The 7,693-nt window shown below is 43.9% G+C and overlaps 1 pseudogene; it reads left to right on the plus strand.

Annotated features, from left to right (window-relative positions):
• The first annotated feature begins 3,007 nt into the window (after positions 1–3,007).
• LOC143998302 (coiled-coil domain-containing protein 32 pseudogene) lies at positions 3,008–3,723 on the plus strand (annotated as a pseudogene).
• The last annotated feature ends 3,970 nt before the right edge of the window (positions 3,724–7,693 follow it).

A 7,693-nucleotide genomic window follows, 5' to 3' on the forward strand; every position in this document is an offset into this window, starting at 1 on the left:
AGGGGTACTTTTGTACCCCCTTACCATTTCAAATGGGGGATCAGGATCTGGGGTCCCCTTGTTAAAGGGGGCTTCCAGATTCTGATAACACCCCTGCCCGCAGACCCCCACAACCACTGGCCAGGATTGTGGGGATGAGGCCCTTGTCCCCATCAACATGGGGACATGGTGCTTTGAGGGGTCACAGACACCCAAAGCATCCTCCCAATGTTGAGGGCATGTGGCCTGGTACAGTTCAGGAGGGGCGCTCCCCTGTCCCCCCTCTTTTCCTGCAGCCTGCCAGGTTGCGTGCTTGGATAAAGGGTCTGGTATGGATATTTAGGGGGACCCCCACGTAATTTTTTTTTTTTATTTGACGCGGGGTTCCCCTTAATATCCATACCAGACCTGAAGGGCCTGGTAATTGAATTTAGGGGAGCCCCACGCTGTTTTTTTTTCTTATCAATGAATGAATTGTCGGCTCACGTAATACAGAGAAAACTCATTGAGTGTTCTCTGTATTACTCCACAAGTGATTTAAAAGATTTTTTTTCCTGCAGAAATGACACTTTGTGCAGGGACAGTTCTAAGCATGGGAAACAGGCGCCCCTTCACAGGCATACTATAGACTCCCCCCAGGTACGAAATGTAAAGGAATATTACACTTTTATTGTTTCACTTTAATCATTATTAAAATCACTGCTCCTGAAAAAACTGCAGTTTTTAAAACTTTTTTTTGCATTGACCCATGTCCCCTGGGGCAGGACTCAGGTCCCCAAACACTTTTTAGGACAGTAACTTGCATATTAGCCTTTAAAATAAGCACTTTAGATTTCTCCCATAGACTTGTACAGGGTGTTCTGGCTTTTCGAATTTGCCGCGAACAGCCCAAATTGTTCACTGTTCGCTGAACAGGCGAACAGGCAATGTTAGAGTCGAACATGAGTTTGACTCGAACTTGAAGCTCATCCCTAATGAGTAGTTTGAGGGAGACCCTGTGCAACCTGAGGCCTCTGAATAACCCACTCACAGTAAAATACTCAAGGCAGTCCATACCTGCACTGCCATGATCATGTCATGCAGAAGTAGCTAGGGGGTCTTAAGGAGGAAGTCCTGTTAATCCTTCAGGATATACAGAAGATAAGGGAGAGGATGGCAGCCATGAAGGGCAGGGTTAGTGAGATTGAGAACAAGATTTTTCCTCCTATTCAAGACAAGCGGTCTGCTATGAGGCTAGCAAAGGCTAATGATTAGCTTAATAAAGACCTTGAAAATCAGCTACACCGAAATAATCATTGTGTATGTTCCTGAGAAGTCAGAGGTAGGAACCCCACAGACTTAGTTGAAAAACGTCTACTAGAGATTTTTGGCAAAGACTCCATCACACCTCTCTTTGCCATAGAACGGGCCCACAGGGTCTTGACTCATCCATTACCTGCATGTATTCATCTCAGGCCTCTGCTAACATGAATTATTGCAACGGAGAAATTATACTATGCCTTGCTCAGAATCAACAAGACATTCACTATAATTATTTCCTACTTTACACTGCTACTACTCCTGGAGAGGTCTCCTAATAGGGGCCCCCTATGTTTTTTTGTAAATGCTCCAGACGACCAGTGTACCTGAAGTTCAGCATGTTGTTTCCCCTGTTGGAAATTTAATACTGTTGCCTTTTTGTACTCTTTCTCATTTTTTAGTCATCCCAGAGCACACTTTTTTTTTTCCTCTTCAGCTGATGTGCCGACTATGGAACAGTTGGTGGCACCTGTGGAACTTTGCCAGTTCCACCGTTACCCTTGTTATCGTGTTATTTCTTTGTTTCACTTTCACATGGCAGACGTTTCTGTGATTTCCTGTAATGCGAGGGGCCTGCATGACCCCTTGAAAAGAACTATGATTATGTCCACCCTTTGCAAGTACCATCCTGCCATCTGTGAATTACAAGAAACAAATCTCACTAAGGACATGCTGAGTAGCTTGCGTTACTCTGGTTGGGTTGGAGTATCATTCCACTCACACCTTCTATTCCAGGGGCGTAAGTGTTCTGATACATGCCTATGCTTCAACTATAGAGTCTGAGGATTGTTTTTTTTTTGGTATTGTCACATTTAATGCTCAAACGTGTGTTGGTTGTGGTGTACATACCTCTGCCCTTTTCCATGGTAATTTTAAGGCAACTTCTCTCCTTTTTGGTGGTTAAGCCTGATGTCCCCCTGTTGTTCCTGGGCGACTTTAATAGTTAAATATGTCCCCAATTGGATAAACACCCACATTCTCCCATTGGGTCTCACCCTCGTGGCACTACCCTCTCAAAATGTATTCAGGTGGTTGGGTGGATGGATGCCTGGAGACATAGACACCTGCAGTTTTCCTGTTTCTCTAAATCTAAATGTCCCTGTCTAGAACTGATTTAACCAATTCTACTGGTATCCTTGTGATTAAAAAAGTTTGCTATAACGTTAGTGGAGTTTGTGATCATTCCCCCCTAGTGGCAGGGCTTGCTGCTAAATCGCCCACTATGTTATCCAAGGACCCTTGGTAATTGAACGCCTTTTGGCTTTATCTCTTTAACACTCATGAGTCCAACCAAGCCCGTATTGCAGAGTTCTTTACTTTGAATGATGTGTCCCATGATGTGCTTGGTACCTGGGAGGCCTTTGCGTGCTTCCTGTGGGGGTCTTTATCTATGGAATCCCATGGGTTAAGCACACCACTGGGGAACAGGAATCTCGGTTAGCCCTGCATGTATAAAAACTGGAGAAATATTATGTGTCTGCCCTCTCTGAGGCCACCGTAGGTGTGTGGATGCCATCCCAAGATGTAGACGCAGAGCAAAGGCGTTACTTTCTGAAGCAGGCGTTCTATGAGGAGGGGGAGCAGACTGGCCACCTCCTGGCTAAAATAGCCTTTACTCAACCTACATCTCATGATTGTGGTTGTAACAACTACCACTGGCACTTTAGTGAATGGTTTTATATGGGTTTAAACCAATCTAAGGTCTGTCATTCTAATAGAAGGGCGGAATTGTAGTAGCCACAGCAAGGGAAAAGAGATTATTTTGTCTCAATGAGGATGTTGGAGAGCCTAGACTGCAGCGCTACTGTGTCTGGCCAGGATATGTGGTCTGAGATTTGTCCATGTGCTCCTGAAACACAGGAACTAAGTCCTGAAGAAACCTTTTCAGACTCCTTTCTGGGCCCGATTACTGATGAACTCAACCCTGACAATAACAGAAGTGAATCTGAACTTAACTGTCACAATTGTAGTGAAAAACCGTGGGCTCCATTACAAGACTCTGAAGTATACTTGGCATCTCTAGAACGTAGGTTGCAGAAAATTAAAGGTCAGACTCATGAAGTGACCTCCAAAGAAATGTTACATTCTTTAGGCCAGGCAAAGAAGGAATGTTGGGATCGATTTCTACAAGAGACATATGAACCTGAAGCTTATGTTGGAATTAGTGATGTTGATAGCAACACGCTAGAACATTTGAAGCGATGGATTCAGCCAGAGAAAGTGGCTCTAAATGCAGAGGAAGTGCAGTGTCTAATACCTGGAGAAGCTTCCCCAAACAATGGTGACAATGAGCAGGACAGTGCAACTGCTGAGCACTAAGAACCTGCCATATTACCTTTTACTAGGCTTTTGTAAATCTAAAGATCCCAGTGTCCACAAAGATTGATGTATGAAGGTGGTTCATTTTCACCACTTACGCTTCAGCTTACTATGTACTACTCTTGTCATTCCATTTTTTTTTTTTACATAAAAACCTGTGACATATTTTTTTTTTCTCTACCAAAATATTAGTATTTTATTGCAACGTTTAATTATTGTATATTTAACAGAACCTGTGTTATTCCCTGAAGTAGTTTATTTGTATACTTATGCTGCCAGTGTTGTATTAAGAAATAATTATGACTAAATAAAATGTTTGATGAAAAAAAAAAAAAATTCACTTTAAAGTTCACCTGCCCCCCCATACAGACTTGCACACAGCTTACCAACGTATATCAACAAGCGACCAAAACATAAAAAACGGTACTGCTCAGATGCCTCGTAATAGTATCTCCACCTACCTGGCTACATTGATGGCTTGTGCTGGTCGGTAAAGACACTAGGTCATCAAAATCTGATTTGACTATAGGAAAATGGTGCCCGTCTGCACTCATTATGGCACACTGTACTAATCAGTGAACCAAGTAAGTGTGAAGAGTACTCAACAACAAAGCTACACATGGGCAAAATGTTTTAGGGGATCTCTCTATGGATGCGGAATGAAAGCTGAAGCTATTTACGCTTATTTGGTTTGCTGAGTTCACGGTGTGCTGGTACTGAGTGTAGATGAGCACCATTTCCTTATATATTAACAATTTCTTTATAGTAGAACATATTGATGTGATACAGTTTAAAATGTGCCTATTGATTAATTGCTCTAGCATGGTATAATAGGATATTGCAGTGTATGTAGCATAAACTATTACAACAGGTATCCTTGAGACATCAGTAGTGGACAGAACGTTGATCAGTTTAGGTAATTATCAGCCAGAAGCCTAATTAAAATAGAGCTAAACTCTGTCAGTCAGTATTAACTATTTTATTTTTAATCAATAAGCTGCTAGCATTATTACATCAATAGGAAGGTATATTCTATTCCTTTTTTTTTTTTTTTTCAATTGCTTCTGTATTTCTGGCATGGGACAAAATTATTTTCTTATCTGAAGGAGGGGCTTTCTTGGCTAAGCACACCCTCCTGCCTGATCCAAGGGCAAATGGATTAAAGGAAGTAAATGGGGTATGGAATTAAAATGTACAGGGGTCCGGTAGATAAAAAAAATTCCAGCAGGGGTCTAAGTCTCATATTTATGCTATGACCCAGATCTTTCATATCACAGCTCCTCCGTACATTGCAGTTTCCCCTTTTACATCAGTGTCATCAGTCCTCCCCTTTTACATCATAGCCTCCCCTTTACACTACAGTGCCCCCTTTTCCATTGTTGAACCCCTTATTTACATCAGTGGCCCTCTTGACATCCCAGCACCCCTTGCTTTACAATACAGCCCTGTTTTTAGATTACAGCACCCACTTTGCATTACATTGCCCCTCTTTACAACACAACACCCTCTTTACATCACAGCAATCCTCTTTACAGCACCCCCTTTACAAAATAGCCTCCCTTTACATTACAGAACAGCTTTTACATTACAGCACCCCCTTTACAACTTCCTAGTCCTCTTCACAACACTTCCCTTTCTAGTTGCCTTCACAGTCCCCCCCCCCCCCCCCATTATGTATCTCCGTCCCCTTCACAACTTCACAATCCCTCATTTTCTTATATCTCAGTCCCCTTTATAGCTGCCTTCACCACCTTTCTTTTATACTAGCCCCCCCCCCCCGTATACTAGTCCCCTTCGCAGTCCCCCCCCCCCATTTCTTGTTGCCCAGTTCCTTTCACAGCCGACCCTTCCTTACATTCCCCAGTCCCCTTTACATGAAAGCACCCTGCCTCTTACATCACACTTCCCCCTTCCAATCATAGCCCTGCTCCAACCTTTATAATCTTACCTTACACGGCAGTTGGTGGGCAGATGGAGCGGCATGTTTGGACGGAGGGCGGGACCTTATAACTTCTCCTACTGTTAACCGGCAGATTGGTTGCTTGTACTGCCCCACCTCCTAGCCACAAATCACTGGCTTGTAAACTTGAGGGGTTGAGCAGTTCCGCCTTCTGTCGGGACATGCCGCCGCGCCTTCTGCCTACCAGCTTCTGTGGAAATATATTAATGCTCTTACCAATATGTGATTTATCGAAAAGGTACCTACATCCGGAAATGGTAAATTCTAGACCATAGGCAATAGGGAGGGGACAAAAGCATTTTCCTGGTACCGTCAAAAGCATTATAACCAAATAAAATCAAAAATCTTAAATACAAAGGTTCAAAAATAACCCATATAGCCATGACTTGGCTATAACCCTGATGTTTTACCCATACTTTTAAATATGACACATATACAGGTAGGGTGTACAGTTAGCCAATACCTTGGCAGAATTTATGATTTAAAAAAAAAAGGTCTGTCATTCTAAGGCTAACCTTCTGCAGTATCTGAATTCCAGCTATAGGTGTGAGCAGGTGCCGTCTTTTTGTATCACTGTTGTGTTTTTTGGTCAGGCATCTCACTGAAAACGTTGTTGCCATTGTGCTGGGTGTTCAGTGTGCTCCTGTACCTTTAAGAAGGAGTGGCTCCCCTTCAGTCCACCTGCTCTCACCTATCCATTAGAATGCATGTGCCTCCACTGTGGGGACACTTATAAGTTAGTGTTAGGTACCACAGATACTGGGGTGCCTTGGTGGGGCTCTGTGGCTTACGCATGCATTTGCAAATGTGTGCAGACTAAACCCCTGTTTTTAACACATACTGTTAGACAGGATATTTGGTTGACTGTGGGCTGGTGGTAAGTAAAGCTTGTTTTTTTCCTCGGTTTATCCTTGGGTTTGTTTGTATCTGTTGTTAGCCTTCCAAGCTTCTTACTGCGATAGCCAGCTATAGGTGTAAGCAGGTGGCGTCTTTTTGCATCACTGTTGTGTTTTTTGGTCAGGCATCTCACTGACACCTGTTTTGCCATTGTGCTGGGTGTTCAGTGTGCTCCTGTACCTTTAAGAAGGGGTGGCTCCCCTTCAGTCCACCTGCTCTCACCTATCCATTAGAATGCATGTGCCTCCACTGTGGGGACACTTATAAGTTAGTGTTCAGTACCACAGATACTGGGGTGCCTTGGCGGGCTCTGTGGCTTATGCATGCATTTGCAAATGTGTGCAGACTAAACCCCTGTTTTTAATGCATACTGTTAGACAGGTTATTTAGTTGACTGTGGGCTGGTGGTAAGTAAAGCTTGGTTTTTTCCTCGGTTTATCCTTAGGTTTGTTTGTATCTGAATTACATTGACCTACCTACTCTCACACCTTCTCAAGTGCATTTATTAGAATGTCCTATTACTGTGGAGGAGTTACAGAAGATGACTAATTCCTTCCCTACTTTAACACCCAGGTGGCAGATAGTGTACATAATGAGTTATACAAATGTAGCACTACCCCCACAGGAGCCACTGGTGAATAAGGGATCCCTCATCCTACACAGCCAGGCACACAGGGTTTTCCACAGCACTCTAGAGTCATAAAACAGTCCTTGCAGCTTTGTTTTTATGTTTTAATTAAGGGTATTGACCTTGGATGGGGTTATGGATATTATGGGATGCCCACTTGAATTTAGCAGAACTTCCCAGGGACTACTTCTGATCAAAACACCACCTCCTCAGACACTGCCAGTCCACCTGGCTGCAGCTGCCCTTTTCTCCAACCCCTTTGGCTAAACTTCTGCAGTAATCCCAGACTGACTGTGCATCCATCTCAGACTACTCTCACCCAGTCCTCTCAGGCTGCCTCTCAGTCCTCCCTGACTGTAACACTCACCGGGCCACCTGATTGTCTTCAACTTGGAGATCTCCTGAATAGGGATGAGCTTTGTGTTCGAGTCGAACGTACGTTCGACTCGAACATTGGCTGTTCGTCCGTTCGGCGAAATCCGAACTCTTGGTCCGTTCGCGTCAAAATTCGTGTGGCGCGCACGGCCCACAATGCACTGCGATGGCGCAGTGCATTGCTGGCTCATGATTGGCCAAGCATGCACTGTGACCCCGCATGCTTGGCTAATCGC

The sequence above is a fragment of the Lithobates pipiens genome, unplaced genomic scaffold, assembly GCF_037356315.1.
Source record: "Lithobates pipiens isolate NorthernLeopardFrog02 unplaced genomic scaffold, aLitPip1_a1.2 Scaffold_19, whole genome shotgun sequence".
Classification (NCBI taxonomy): domain Eukaryota; kingdom Metazoa; phylum Chordata; class Amphibia; order Anura; family Ranidae; genus Lithobates; species Lithobates pipiens.